The 16,704-nt window shown below is 47.0% G+C and overlaps 1 pseudogene; it reads left to right on the top strand.

The window, feature by feature from the left end:
- The first annotated feature begins 10,271 nt into the window (after positions 1-10,271).
- On the top strand, positions 10,272-12,264 carry LOC123347525 (annotated as a pseudogene).
- Positions 12,265-16,704: the final 4,440 nt, after the last annotated feature.

The following is a 16,704-nucleotide window of genomic DNA, read 5'->3' as shown; positions in this document are numbered from 1 at the left end:
GCAATTTGCCCCGGGCCCGGGCTCCGCAGGGGCCCCCAAGAGAACAGCGGAGGCTCCCGCCTCCGCCGAGCTCCTGGAGCCTCAGCGCATCAAGCGCCGAGTCTCCGCCGGGGCCCCTGAGCCCCGCCCCGCTCAGAGCCGCGTGGTCAGGGGGCGGGGCTGGGAGCTCCGGACTGAGCCCCGCCCCCTCACCGCGCGGCTCTGAGCGGGGCGGGGCTCAGGCCCCGCCGGCCGCACGCTGCGGCTGTTCCGGCGAATGCGCTGAGACTCCGGGAGAGGAGGGAGCCGGGGGTAAGAGGCTGGGCCGGGGCGGGGGGGAAGCGGGATCGCCGCCGAAGCGCAGCCCGGTCTTCGGCAGCGGGGGGCCCCTTCCGTTGCGGGACCTGCCTCCGAAGTGCCCCGAAGACCCATGGCGGGGGCCCCCCTCCGCCGAATTACTGCCGAAGACCGGGCTGCACTTCAGCGGCGGGTCCCGCTTCGGCAGTAATTCGGCGGCAGGGGGCTCCCGCCGCGGGTCTTCGGGGCACTTTGGCGGCGGGTCCCAGAACGGAAGGGCCCCCCCGCCGCCGAAGACCCCGGGCCCCCGGAATCCTCTGGGCGGCCCTGTTCCACACGGTGACATCCCTGCTGGGTGAGCTGCGGTTGCTCCGCACACCGCTTCCATAGCGATTAAAAGGGAGACTGTTTGCAGGACCAAGTGACCCGCTCTTAAAACTCCCATAGACCACATCCAACCACACAACCTGCCTTCCCTAGACTCTGCCCTGCTGGATGGACAGGGGAGGACAAACCCCTGCATTAGCGGGGTCCTTTCCCTCTCTCTCCCCTGATCTAGCACCGCAATGAAGACATGGCTGCGAAGTGCAACAGCCCAGTGGTCCCTGATGCGCTGAGCGGAACCACAGGCCCATTCCTGAGCTTGGATCCCCTCCGTGAGCAGGAAGGTGCCAGCTCTGCGGGAACATTGTCAGCAAGGACCCTGCCCTGGCACTGAACTGATCCGGATCCGGATCCCTGCCAATCCGCTGTCAATTCCTACCCCTGGAGTTTATAAGAATGTCTGGACAGGATCTATACACCCATTGTGTCCCCGCACTGTCAGCTACACCTTGACATGGGGGAACTCTCCCAGGGCTCTCGTTGTGCGGGGTCTCACCGCCCGTCATGAGCTCGGGGAAGGAGCAAGGCTGGAAATAGGATGGTGGAGTCCTCCCTCTCCAGCCCTTCCTGGGGCAAAACTCCCATTGACTGCGGGGGGGAGGCTCCAGCCCTGCGCCTTTCCATGCAGCCCTGCAAAGCACGTGCCCCTGGCAGATCTTGTATCCGTGTGGATGTGCCCGCACAGGAGAGGGAGAGAAGCCAATTGTCAGGCAACCCAGCGCCTCGTGTCTTTTCTGTGACAAGGGCAGCACCTGCTCGTCTCTGCTGGTCTCTGCTTGGCAGAGGGGCTGTGTTCAGAGGGGAGCACGTGTGGGTCCTGAGGTGCGAGCCAGCGCCATGGGCAGCAGCTCGGGAAAGCGCTTGGTTCACAAAGAACACATTAGCACCACCCTATACCAAAAACCTACCTACCGCTATGCCTACCTTCATGCCTCCAGCTTCCATCCTGGGCACACCACACGATCCATTCTCTACAGCCAAGCACTGAGGTACAACCGCATCTGCTCTAACCCCTCAGACAGAGGCCAACACCTACAAAATCTCCACCAAGCATTATCAAAACTACAGTACCCGCACAAGGAAATAAGGAAACAGATCAACAGAGCCAGACGTGTAGCCAGAAGCCTCCTACTGCAAGACAAACCCAAGAAAGAAACCAACAGAACTCCACTGGCCATCACATACAGTCACCAGCTAAAACCCCTCCAACCCATCCTGGACAATGATCCCATACTTTCACAGGCCTTGGGTGGCAGGCCTTGGGTGGCAGGCCAGTCCTCGCCCACAGACAACCTGCCAACCTGAAGCATATTCTCACCAGCAACTGCACACCGCACCATAGTAACTCTAGCTCAGGAACCAATCCATGCAACAAACCTTGATGCCAACTTTGCCCACATATCTACACCAGCGACACCATCACAGGACCTAACCAGATCAGCCACACCATCACCGGTTCATTCACCTGCACGTCCACCAATGTAATATATACCATCATATGCCAGCAATGCCCCTCTGCTATGTACATTGGCCAAACTGGACAGTCTCTACGGAAAAGGATAAATGGACACAAATCAGATATTAGGAATGGCAATATACAAAAACCTGTAGGAGAACACTTCAACCTCCCTGAACACACAATAGCAGAACTTAGGGTGACCATCTTGCAGCAAAAAAACTTCAGGACCAGACTTCAAAGAGAAACTGCTGAGCTTCAGTTCATCTGCAAATTTCACACCATCAGCTCAGGAATAAACAAAGACTGTGAATTGTTAGCCAACTACAAAACCAGTTTCTCCTCCCTTGGTTTTCACACCTCAACTGCTAGAACAAGGTCTCATCCTCCCTGATTGAACTAACCTCGTTATCTCTAGCTTGCTTCTTGCTTGCATATATAAACCTGCCCCTGGAAATTTCCACTACATGCATCCGAGGAAGTGGGTATTCATCCACGAAAGCTCATGCTCCAAAACGTCACGTAGTCTATAAGGTTCCACAGGATTCTTTGCTGCTTTTACAGATCCAGACTAACAGGGCTTCCCCTCTGATCTCTGAACAAAGAAAACGTCCCTCCTTCCTTTTGAAAAATCTTGTTCCCCCATTGGTTCCTCTGGCCAGGTGTCAGCTAGGCTAGGTGAACTTTTTAACCGTTTACAGGTAAAAGAGGCATTAACCCTTAACTGTTTGTTTATGACATTGAGCTCAAACAAAAACCTCCCGTTGCGGTCAGCAGGGGAATTCCCAGCTGGTTTGACACTGAGAGTCCGGGAGCTGGACTCCCACAAGAGACAACAGTGTTTTCCCTTGAAATGGTTAAAATGTTCTCGGCTCTTCAGCCAAATCTAGTGCCACAGACAGCAGAGATCCCGAGGCCGGCACCTCGAGACTGGGATGGGGGGACTGACACGCTGGGTCCCATAAACTGTTCCAGGCCTCACAATACATTCTATAGAGCCCAGAAAATGCCAAACACTCCCCATGTGAATCCCCAAGTTCTGTGTGCTGGGCGAAACCGGAATAAAGAAAAACACGGACAAGGACAACTATCAATGAGCAGAGGTTACTCCCCCAAAACACTCCTGATGAGTGCCATAGAGCTGTGTAATGTTTGCTTAGAAGCCTATTAAATAGCTTCCGTTCTTATCTGACTCCCTGCCTGATCCACTATCTCATCTCCCCTGGCCTCAGGCTGCACCTGTGCCAAAGCGCAGGGGCTGGACTGAATGGCTTCTGGAGGTCCCTTCCAGCCCTACATTTCTATGCTTCTATGATCGATCGATCCATCATGGATCATACTCTACCCCTCCCCCCTCTCTCAACCTCTAGTCAGAGAGCTGGGATCACACACTGCGGATAGTGTCTCTTATATTCACAGGTGCCCAGGGAAATTAATAACCCAACTCTCTCTAAAATCCTGCTATGCCTCTCCCCCTGTACAGAGACTCTGGCTTCTCCACAGTTTCTCATTGACTCCCCATTCTTGGACACCTTTATTTCTCCACCTCCAGGAAGATGAGATTCTGTTTCCACTAACTTGCTGTTTTATCAATTTTCCAAGATAAACTTTTGCCTCCCTAAAGGTCCCAGGATGTCACTTGTGTTACCACAGCCTCCAAATTATTACTCCTTTGCTTTATTTCCCTCGGGTCTTTTAACAGAAATGCCAGATAATGGTGAGCAGTTTATACAAAGATAAAACTTCTATAAAGTGTCCCTGCCCTCCCCTCTCCCACCCATCACACTCTCGCTGCCCCTCGAGGGGTGATAGAAGAATTCCTGAGATATTTAGTTGGGTTTTTATCATTTCATTTCAGCTCCAGGGCAAACCCTTTACTTAAACCACCATGAAACAGGGGATGTAGGAAGAAGAGGTAAGAATCTATAGCAGGCCAATCTCCCCCCCCACACACACACACTCACACACAATAACAATCCCACGCTATTACAACTCAACTACCTGCTGCATTTGCCATTGAGCAGCCTCAGATCCGAGCGCACCGCTCTGCATTACTGTGCCAGATATGGATACCACGGGGATCCAACCTATGATAAATAGACAGAAAGAGATTTCTGCTTGTAACCGTGCTTAGTGGGTCACAGCTGAGGATGCCACATTCAGGATGAACGGCTGAGAAATAGGGCAAACATCCCCAAACTGGTGGTTATTCTTTTATAAGATATACAAAACCAGCCACAAAAGTAAACTCCCGTTTCACTGCATGGGCTAACAAGAAAACATAAAGGCAGTGTCATAGGTTTCACCCCCACTTTGGACTTTAGAGTATAGATGTGGGGACTTGCATGAGAAGCCCTAAGCTTAATTACCAGCTTAGATCTGGTTTTGCTGCCACCACTCCCAAGTACTAACTCCCTTCACTGTGTAGCCTTGAGAGACTCCTCCACCAGTGATTTCCCCAGGAATTGAAATTAGGGGGGGTGTTCGAATTTACAGGGGGGGTGTCAGGACCAATGAGATATATAAAAGAGATATGAATAAAGTAAATGTTTTGTTAGGATTATGCAAATGTAACATAAGAATAATGCAAGTTACACCAAAACACATAACAGGTCTAGATTTCTAAAAAAAATATACATTTAAAAAAAGTATTTAATTTAAATTGACTTTTGAAAAGTAAGCCATCATAGGGTAAGAGGGAAGATCCTCTCATGGATCAGTAACTGGTTAAAAGATGGGAAACAAAGGGTAGGAATAAATTATCAGTTTTCAGAATGGAGAGAGATAAATAGTGGTATCCCTGAGGGGTCGGTACTGGGACCAGTGCTGTTCAACATATTCATAAATGATCTGGAAAAATGGGTAAACAGTGAGGTGGCAAAATTTGCAGATGATACAAAACTATTCAAGATAGGTAAGTCCCAGGCAGACTGCGAAGAATTACAAAGGGATCTCATAAAACTGGGTGACTGGGCAACAAAAATGGCAGATGAAATTTTATGTTGATAAATGCAAAGTAATGTACATTGGAAAACAATCTCAACTATACATACAAAATGAAGGAGTCTGAATTAGCTGTTAACACTCAAGAAAGATCTTGCAGTCATTGTGGATAGTTCTCTGAAAACATCCACTCAGTGTGCAGCGGCAGTCAGTGATTCCCAACATTCTGTTTGCTTTTTTAAAAAGAACAGGAGCACTTGTGGCACCTTAGAGACTAACAAATTTATTTGAGCATAAGCTTTCGTGGGCTACAGTCCACTTCAACGGATGTAGCCCACAAAAGCTTATGTTCTTTTTGCAATACAGACTAACATGGCTGCTCCTCTGAAACCTTTGCTTTTTTAAGAAAGGGATAGATAATAAGACAGAAAATATCATATTGCCTCTATATAAATCCATGGCACATGTACACCTTGAATACTGTGTGCAGATCTGGTTACCCTATCCCAAAAAAGACATACTGGAAATGCAAAAAGTACAGAGATGGGCAACTAAAATGATTAGGGGCATGAAACAGGAGAAGAAATTAAAATGACTGGGAATTTTCAGCTTAGAAAAGAGACGACTAAGGGGGGATATGCTAAAGGTCTATAAAATCTTGACTGATGTGAAGAAAGTGAAGAAAGTAAAGGTTTTGTTAGGATAATCCAAATTTAACCTAAGGAAAATGCAAGTTACACCAAAACACATAACAGATCTAGATTTCTAAAAAAAAAAAAATTTAAAAAAATGTATTTAATTTAAATTGACTTTTGAAAAGTAAGCCATCATGGGGTAAGAGGGAAAATCCTCTCATGGATCAGTAACTGGTTAAAAGATGGGAAACAAAGGGTAGGAATAAATTATCAGTTTTCAGAATGGAGAGAGATAAATAGTGGTATTCTTGAGGGGTCAGTACTGGGACCAGTCCTATTCAACATATTCATCTGGAAAAATGGGTAAACAGTGAGGTGGCAAAATTTGCAGATGATACAAAATTGCTCAAGATAGTTAAGTCCCAGGCAGACTGCGAAGATCTACGAAGGGATCTCACAAAACTGGGTGACTGGGCAACAAAATGGCAAATTAAAGTCAATGTTGATAAATGCAAAGTAATGCACATTGGAAAGCAATCTCAACTATACATACAAAATGATGGCATCTGAATTAGCTGTTAACACTCAAGGAAGAGATCTTGGAGTCATTGTGGATAGATCTCTGAAAACATCCACTCCATGTGCAGCAACAGTCACAAAAGCAAACAATGTTGGGAATCATTAAGAAAGGGATAGATAATAAGACAGAAAATATCATATTGCCTCTATATAAATCCATGGTACGTGCACACCTTGAATAGTGTGTGTAGATCTGGTCACACATCCTAAAAAATATATATTGGAATTGGAAAAGGTACAGAGATGGGCAACTAAAATGATGAGGGGTATGAAACAGGAGGAGAGATTAAAGTGACTGGGAATTTTCAGCTTAGAAAAGAGATGACTAATGGGGATATGATAGAGGTCGACAAAATCTTGACTGGTGTGAAGAAAGTGAATAAGGAAATTTTATTTAATCCTTCACATAACACAAGAACTAGCAGTCACCCAATGAAATTAATAGGCAGCAGATTTAAAAAAAACAAAAGGAAGTATTTCTTCACACAATATAAAGTCAACCCAGGGAACTCTTTGCCAGGGGATGCTGTGAAGACCAAAACTATAAAAGGATTTTAAAAAGAACTAGATAAAGTCCTGGAGAACAGGTCCATCTGTGGCTATTAGCCAGGATGAGAGGGATGCAACGCCATGCTCTGAGTGTCCCTAGCCTGTTTGCCAGAAGCTGGGAATGGGCAACAGGGGATGGATCACTTGATGATTCCCTGTTCTGTTCATTCCCTCTGAAGCACCTGGCCTTGACCACTGTTGTAAGACAGGGTACTGGGCTATATGGACCATGGGTCTGACCCAGTATGACCATTCTTATGTAAAAAATAATTATAATAAAAATGTTTAGTACAGAAACTCCCCAACATAATGACCTCCCAAGATAGCAACAATGTGAGATAACAACCTTGGCAAATACTGCATTTTAAAAATCTTGGCCTACTGGGAAACATATTTATATAAGTTTCCATTCCCAGTCACAAATCTAGCATTCTGGAGCAAAGTGACTAAAATATAGTCCAACAAACAAATGTTTATTTAACATGCCCCTCACTTTTCCCTCCACCGCACTCCACTCACCGGTGTTGTCCTTGGTCAGTGGAGACTCAGAGTTCAGAGGTGCTTTCACGTGAGTACACCTCCCAGGTGGGGGACAAAAAGGCACAGTTCGCTCTGGCCATGGCTGTTCGTTGTGCCATGGTTCACTTTACCACTCTGTTGCCAATGGCCCTGCACAGTCACCTTCTGCTGTCACCTACCACTGTGACCTCTGCGAGTTGGTCTCTTGAGGTTCCACCAGCTCTCAGTGATTTCAGCTGAGCTCTCAGTGCGGGAACCTCGCTGTTAGTGCAGTCTGGGCTGTCTCTTACACCAAAACACTGTACCCACAGGAACACTGTCCCCACAACAGGACTAAGCACTTAGACCTGATTGTCAGTGATTTCAGCTGCAGTGGTCACTTAACAGAACAAAAGACTATCCATGGAGCCTAATCAGCTCTGTCTTTAAACAGTGGAGAGGGACAGGTCCCCACCCTCTCTCTTGATGCCTTCAGATCATCACAGGCTAAGTACAGTTCTACTGCCCTTTACTCATACAATAACAACAACATTTCATCCCCCCTTCCCCCACAGTCAAGTGGTTTGTAACCCAACCCCAGCCAAAATCTATCACTTGGACAACACAGCTCTGTTTGCTGGATCCCTAGGTAGATTAGGTGTGAATGTAAATATAATCTGGCAGTGAAGCCTTAGCCCCCAGCTCATCACTAGCTGTCAGGGAGAACTCATTTAGACTTTGCTTACAAATCATCATTTGAAATTATTAGGTTGGCCAACATCAACTAAATGAATGCACTGACATCATAAAAAAACAGCTGTATAAGGAAGCAAGGAAGCTAGTCTATGTTCATACTTTTCAAATATATTATACTTTTTCAGATACACATATTTTATCAGCAAAGAATCCTGTGGCACCTTATAGCCTAACAGACGTTTTGCAGCATGAGCTTTCGTGGGTGAATACCCACTTCTTCGGATGCAAGTAGTGGGAATTTCCAGGGGCAGGTATATATATGCAAGCAAGAAGCAAGCTAGATATAATGAGATTAGTTCAGTCAGGGAGGATGAGGCTGTGAATGGCTTGCCAACTACAGAACCAGTTTCTCCTCCCTTGGTTTTCACACCTCTACTGCTAGAACAGGGCCTCATCCTCCCTGATTGAACTAACCTCGTTATCTCTAGCTTGCTTCTTGCTTGCTTCTATATATACCTGCCCCTGGAAATTTCCACTACTTTCATCCGAAGAAGTGAGTATTCACCCACGAAAGCTCATTCTGCAAAACGTCTGTTAGTCTATAAGGTGCCACAGGATTCTTTGCTGCTTTTACAGATCCAGATTAACATGGCTACCCCTCTGATACTTGACATATTTTACCATACACTGTATAAGCTTTTAATGTGTGTATTAATGTTTCAGTTTAAATTCAGATTTCCAAACAGTCACTAAATTGGTATGTAACTAGCTCACAAAACTTGGGGGGGTGTTGGGAAAATTCAGGGGGGGTGTACACCCCCCCTGGGGGGGGTGTAGGGAAATCACTGTCCTCCACCAATTCCCTGGTGAACACTGATCCAAACCCTTTGGATCTTAAAACAAGGAAGAATTACTCATTCTCCCTCCCTTTCCCCCCCACCAATCCCTGGTGAGTCCAGATCCAATCCCCTTGAATCTAAAACACAGGGGGAAAAAAGCTTTTAATTAAAGAAAAGAAAGGTAAAAGAAAAAAACCTCTGGGAGATAGCATACAAGCTGATCTCACAGACAACAGATTTAAAACACAGAGGATTTTCTCCTGGGCAAAAACCTTAGTAAACATAAGAATACCCAGTTTTGATTATTCCCCTAATGCCAAGACAAGTTACAAAAAGAAAATAAACATAAACCTATTTATTCTTTTCTAAAACTTACTACTCTGATAAGAGGCTGGTTCCTTGATCTTTTTCACTCCGGCTGAAACTGAAACAAAGGGAAATTCCCTCCTTCCTTTTGAAACATCTTGTTCCCCCATTGGTTCCTCTGGTCAGGTGTCAGCTAGGCTAGGTGAACTTCTTAACCCTTTACAGGTAAAAGAGGCATTAACCCTTAACTATCTGTTTATGACAGGCAGTTTCCTCAGGCATTCACCACCAAAAACACTGGATTCAGAGATGAGTGGTTCTTTACAAGCAGTCCCATCAAATAATAGGTTCTTCTGATCCCAAAGGACCAGCCACACACCCAGGTCAATATATAATTTAGATCTTATCCAAAAAATCACGCTGGTGCCAATCCTTTAGTATCTAAAATCTAAAGGTTTATTCAAAGAAAGAAAGAAAGAAAGTTGAGAGTTAAAACTGGTTAAAAGAATCAATTACATACAGTAATGGCAAAGTTCTTGGTTTAGGCTTGTAGCAGTGATGGAGTAAACTGCTGGCTTCAGTCATGTCTCTGGAGCACATCCACAGCTTGGATGGGTCATTCAGTCCTTTGTTCAGAGTTTCAGTTTGTAGCCACTTAATTTGAACATTCCCTCCAAGATGTGCTGGCTAACTACCTTGTGGGTGGTACTCTACAGGCCAACATTTGAAATCCAGGTATAGAGCCAATATTCATAACTTCACATACAAAAATGATACATGCATACAGACAGCATAACCATAAGCAGCAAATCATAACCTTTCCATAGACACCTCACTCCACAACCTTTGTACAAGATTTGTTTCACATCTAGAACAGTGGTTTCAACAATGATCTATATGGTCGTATTTTAATCAGACAAGGTCACAGCAAGGTGTTGCAGATTCACACAGGAAGGGGCAGTCTGAATACAACTTTCTGTGGCCCAGCAGAAGAATTTCCAAATGACTGAAGGAAGGAATATCTCTTTTAAGGAGAGGGATATGCAAATGGCGGTTATTGTTTCCTGTTTAAATCTGCCTCACTCTCTCTCTCTGCCCAGGCTGCATCCGGGGAGACAATCCGCAGCCCCCTGTGTCTGTATAGTTACCAGCCAATCCACTGAGCACTTTCCCCTCCAATACCGGGAATGAGACTTTGGCTGCATTTCGTTGCCATTCTTGCAGCCTTGGAAGGTATTTTATCCCATTCAGAGCACCGGGAACACTAGAGCAATGTTATTATTTTCGCTTTTATATTAATGCCACTTGTAGCATGTCTTTTATTTAGTTTCACACCTATTATTTTACAGTGTAAGGAATTAGTGTGTCTGGTTCCCTCGTTCCTCCTTGTTCAGTCTTTATGTCCATTTTCCCAGGGGTTCGTTCCCAGGTTGTTCTGACCCAGTCTGGCCCGGAAGCGAAGAAGCCCGGAGAATCCACTCAGCTGAAATGCGCCGTGAGCGGGTTCAATCCTGATGACAGATCGATGGCTTGGATCAGACAGGCGCCTGGGAAGGGGCTGCAATGGCTGGTCAGCTACTGGAAATCTTCAGTGAGCAGCCACTATTCTCCCTGCGTCCAGGGACGAGTCAGTCTCCAAGGTCAGCTCCAATTTCTACTTGCAGATAAACAGCCTGAAACCAGAGGACACCGCCCGGTATTACTGTGCAAGAGACACAGTGAGGGGAAGCGGTCTGAGCTCAGACACAAACTGCCTGTTGCGGTCTGTAGGGGAAGTCCCAGCTGGTTTAATGCTGACAGTCCAGGCACTGGGAACTCAGAAGAGAAAACACATCGTTCAGTTCATGATGGGCTGATTTAGTCTAGATCAGTTTCACATAAGACAAAGATCCAGGGCTTGGTCCCTGCCTGACCTAAAACAGTTAGGGAGACCCTCGGCGTCAAATATTTGATTGAAATATTTATACATGTAAATAAATTATATGTGCAAAAGGCATTAAAAACACCCTCGCACCGTCCCCATTTCCCAAAGGAGAGGAAAAGGCAGGATGAACCAAACCACAAAGCCTCACAGCTATAAAAAGTCACCCAGCTAGTCCTAGAGACATTGTGCAGTGATGGTCTATCGTTGTGCAAAGTTGACTTAGAAACGCATTAAATACCTCGTATAAATATTGGCCTCATCAATAAACGACGATCTATACAACATGAGAACATAGGGCCAATTCCGATTACCGAGACTTCTGTCAAGTATCAGAGGGGTAGCCGTGTTAGTCTGGTTCTGTAGAAGCAGCAAAGAATCCTGTGGCACCTTATAGACTAACAGACGTTTTGCAGCATGAGCTTTCGTGGGTGAGCCTTCTGTTCATCCATTCTTGCATCTATCTATCTGTCTATCTAGAAAACATCTTCCCACCCCACCCCTCTTTTTCTCAACCCATGGTCACAGTGCTCCGATCACAGAGGGAGGAGAGTGTATCTTCTAATTATATGTGTCATTGCAAATTATTAGCCAAATGCCCCTGTTAAATTCTGCCCTGTCTCTGACCTTGCATCTCCCCCTATACAGACACACTGGCTTGTCCACACTTTCTCATGTACTCCCCTTCCTTGAAAATTTTATTTCTCTACATCCAGGAAGCTGAGATTGTGGTTCAAATTATTTGTCATTTTTACCATTTCCCAAGGTAAATTTTAGACTCCCTTTAAGTTCTAGGATGTAATCCGGGTTCCCAGGGCTGCAGCTATAATTCCGACCTAATCTTAAAAGAGAGGAGACATTTTCACACTTCTGTGATCCCAATAATCACGGTCTGTATAATTCCCATCTGTTCTACTCTCTGGCCAAATATTCTTCTCTCACACAACATGAGCCAAAGCCCACTAAAGACAATGGGAATATTTCCATTCACCAGAGTTGATTTAAGAGCAGTCCCTAGACATTAATGGCTAGTTATGTGACGTCATTGACATCCTCTCCTTATTTCTCCAGCCATATGAAAGTATCACCAGGATCCCATCGCCAAGTTGTAGGCACTGCACACACCGAAATAGGAAGGAGAGTCCTTATCGGAAGCTCCATGACAGCAATTTCACATCATGAAGGGAAGGAATTTGTATCTTTTATAAAGAGGGGAATATGTTGCTAAGGACCGGTGGATGGACTGGGTCAGGCAGCGGCTGGGAAAGGGACTGGAGTGGCTGCTCCAGTATCACAAATCTCCGGTCACGAATTACTACTCCCCCACCATCCAGGGCCGATTCACAGCCTCCAAGCCCCCTCAACCCACTCGTAATTCCCTGTGGGTGAAATTAACCCTTGGGAAGAGGTCGCAGAACAAGGGCCCAAGCACGGAGTGAGCCCTACATCAGCATGAAGTGGGATTTTAATATTTCACAGCCCTAGTGCTGCCTTCTTTCCAGGGCGGACCGCTCTGTTCTTACAGCATTTCCCTACATCGCTCCCATCCCTGGCTCGGTGTCCCACATTCAGCCTCACAAACCATTTCACAATAAACATAAAGATTTACCGAGACCCATTTTTAGAGGTGTGCCGGGCGCCCCCAGTTGCAATGTCCCCTCCAGACACAAGGTACAGCTCACGTAGAGGAACTCCACCTCTGCCCCACGCAGCTGGTTAGAGAGGAACCATCCTGATTCTTAGCTGCTCTGCGGATTGTGTTCTCTCTCTCCCAGTGGGCTGGATGGCGGCCTGTCCTGAGGCGCACCCCTCCCTCCCCACTCCCCGTGCACCTCAGACACAATAAGACCAGGGGCAGTTTGATTACTAGAGTTAACTTCAGCTAACGTATAGAGTAGGAGGAGAAGCCCATGTAATCAGGTCACTAGTCACTCCAAAAAACCCACTAATGGTGAATGCTCCACAGCCAAATAAACATTCCGCAGCTGCGCATTATTCACCCCACCATCCCTAGCAACACGTTCACCCTCCTTCCTGGCTCTAGAGGAACAAGGGGAGATTGTGAACGCGGCAAAAACAAGTTAGGTGCCCAAAGAGAATTCACTATTCGTGGGAGTTGGCTGTCCGACTGCCCTTCCTGCCTTTGAAAATTGGCTTCAGAAGACGTTCCAATTCGATGCTGTAAAATTAATCATCTTTCTCTTTGCCTGTCTTCCCTCATCCTAAAATAAGCAATGGTTTTTTAAGTGGTTTTAAGTCTCTCACATTTTGCGTGCCCATCTGGAATTCTTAAATGGGACTTTTCTGTCAGAGAGGGAAACCCTCTCCTGTCGGAGAGTTCCCAAACTCTGAAAATGAAGCCCCTTCTAAGGCGTCTCAAAAAATCGAACACAATTTGACACTATTAGAATAGTTATTTTTGAAAGCTTGGCCTATGTGCAGAGGAGGGAAATTTGACAGTGGCCCCCGAGTTCTCTGTTAAGCACAGTGTTGACTCTCTGATTAAGTATCAGGCAGCGTGTTAAGGATAAAGTCACACAGCTTTTGCCAGACTCTCTGGAATTGTCACTGTCCTGTCTGAGCTCCGACCTCGGGATTTCAAGTCCATTAGGGGCTGGGTTTCTCAGCCCCTTACTAACAGCAGGATATGCAAATAAGGTTACTTAGCTCCCTGCTTAAACCCTGCCATTCCCCAGACCCTGCAGCTCTGGCATCGAGAAGCCAGAGACTTCTGGGTCCAGGGGGTGAAAGAGGAAATCCCCCGAGAACTCCCGACCCAGGCAGATAAATGAGGTTTTGGCTCCATCTCCTCCACAATCTCGCCGCACTCAGAGGAGATTTTCTCCCTCAGAATAGCGGAGACTCCTGAGATATCTTCTCAGTCAAGAATCTCCTGATTCTTATCATGTGTTGATTTGCAGGTGCCCGGAGGCAGGTGGAGTCCGGAGGGGATGTGAAAAAGCCCGGAGACTCTCTCCCCTTCCCCTGCAAAGCCTCCAGGTTCACCTTCAGCAGGTCCTGGATAAGCTGGGTCCCCGGAATGGGTCTGCTCCATAGACAGCTCTGGAAGCAGCACAGATAACGCCAAATCAGTAAAAGGCCAATTTACCATCTCCAGGGACAACCACGGAGACCTGCTGTATTGACACATGAACACCACCCAGTATTACTGCGAGAGACTCGCTGGAGTAGAAGCTCAGACAAAAACTTTCTCTCTGAGTGGATGTCTCCCTTCGGGGCACCAAAGGTCTGTAAAATGTAAAGGGATTCAATCTGAGCACCTACACAAAAGTAGGTCATCTACTTCCGTTCCTTTAATAACGCCCCGTTCTCGCCTCCATCCCTCTCACCAGGAAGTCGGATGTTTGACATAAGATACGTAATAATTTGAACAGAGCGCTCTCCTCCTTCCTGTCACCAGAGTGACAAGAACACTCCGCTCCCTCACTGTCTCTAAAATGTATTCCCGAGTGGTCTTGCAATCCCAGACTTTACTCGCTCGCCACGGGGCTGGCCCTGCACAGAATGTTGCAATTAATCCAACGCTTGGGGCTTCTAGTGGGAAAAACACACACACACCTCCCAGCAATTAGAGATCACTGAGCAAAATTTCGGAAGTAGAAAATTCAGCCTTATTAAAATATATGTACTGTGATAGACCCAGGCCAGTTGGGTACAGCAGACTAGCAGAAGGCAGATATACTGGCCACTGGATTAACAGTTTTCTGTTCTCTGAGAGAGCAGAGCAGGGGCTGCTCCAGGCTAATGAGAACACCTGACTCTAATTAACCTGCAAAGAGTCAGGTGAGGCCATTATGTTAATGTGACCACCTGACTCTAATTAAGGCCCTGCTGATACTATAAAAAGGGCTCACTCCAGTCAGGCAGAGGAGAGCCAGAGGAGAAGAAGTGTGGCTGAAGGACTGGTTAATGAAGACACCCCCAAACCATCGTTAAGGGAGCCCTAAGGTAAGGGAGAAGCAGGAGAGCTGTGGGGAAGTGGCCCAGCGAAATGTAGCAGCTCTGGCAGTGAAAGGTTGGCTGCCAACAGCTGCTACCATTAGGGTCCCTGGGCCGGAACCTGGAGTAGAGGGCAGGCCCAGGTTCCCCCCAACCCACCACTACAGGAACATCTCCTGGAAGGGGAAGTCAGGTCCCTGTCAGGACAGGAAGCTAAACTGTTCTGAAATAAGCCCCCAGGGACAACAGAGACTGTGGGAGATCTCTCACCAACTTCCTTGCAGCCTATGATGAAAAGGGCTCAGTAGACTGTAACCCTGGCCCTAGACAGAGAAGGGCTATGGGGAGGGTCACAGTGAGCCACTGAGCCTGGCATAAGCCACCTAGAAGCGCAGGACCCACAGGAGCAAGGTCCGAGCTCTGCCACAGTACATAAAACAGAATCAATCAGAGTGTTGCTGTTCGGGTTATGCCTAAATTTAAGGTTAAGGTTAGAGATAAGAGTAGATTAGGGCTTGGGATGGGGTTAAGGTTGGGGATAAAGGTATGATTGGGGTTAAGGTTAGGGTTAGCATTAGGCTTAAAGGCAGGATTGGGGTTGACATGATAGGGGTAAGGGAATGGTTCATTATGGGTAAATATAAGTCTCAGGGCCCAGATTCACTTTAATGTCTGAGTCAGTGTAACAGTAGGGTAAAGTTTGCAGCTACTGTTATAATTAGAGCCAGGATTAAAATTGGGCGTTTAGATTAAATCATAATTTTGTGGGTTAGAGTAAGAATTAGCCTTTAAGTAAACACTGTGTCCGGATTTGTTGAGGATACACTTATTAGGCACACAGATAGGGTTAAGGTTTTGGTCAGATTTAAAGTAAAAACTAGGAAACTTCATCTTCTCTGAGTCGGGGATGAGGAATCCCAGGGAATATTATAACGGCTCTTGTCATTTTATCCTGCGTAAGTGAAAGTTTTACACTGTGAAAATCCAGTCACTTCCGTAGAGTGACCAGTGTTTTAAGGCTGAGGGAGGCAGAGCAGAAAGCACCAATACAGAGCAGAGCGCTGCCTGCCTCACTCCAGCCGCTCCGCTCCTTGCAATTCCCGAGGGAGCTCCAGGGGGTGAAGCGAACCGCGATTGTCCCGGGTGGTTAAAGCTACCGGGAAATATTTCCTACCAGGCAGAGCCCGGGTCAGTGGAGCCGCCGCTTCTGGGAAAGGGGCTGGGCCGGGGATCAGTCCCAGCTATTTCCCAGCGCCCTGGGGCGTTATTCTGTCTCCAGGTGTGTCCCAGCCCAGTGGAACCCTGTGACCCGAACCCTCCCCTGTCGCTGACCCGCCGTACCACAGCCCCACTACGCCTGCGCGGGGGCTCCAGAGCTGATTCTCCCCCCCTCCCAAAGTAACAGCAATCGGGCCCTGAGGTCGTGTCAGGGAAATTGTCTTCACTGCGGGTGTCTGGTTCATTCTTTTCTTATCCAAATGTATAAACAGGGTCCCAGCGCACTGTGCTGGGCGCTGCACGCACGGATGAAAGGAGACCATCTGAATCCTTCTCTCTGCCCTAGTACGTATAATGAAAACCACTAAAGAAAGAAATCTCAGCCTCCTATAAAGAGGAGGATATGCAAATAGGGGTGACAGGTTCCTGTATAAATCTGTCTCT

This window comes from Mauremys mutica, chromosome 13 (genome assembly GCF_020497125.1).
Source record: "Mauremys mutica isolate MM-2020 ecotype Southern chromosome 13, ASM2049712v1, whole genome shotgun sequence".
Classification (NCBI taxonomy): Eukaryota; Metazoa; Chordata; order Testudines; family Geoemydidae; genus Mauremys; species Mauremys mutica.
This window is presented reverse-complemented; position numbering and strand designations above follow the sequence as displayed.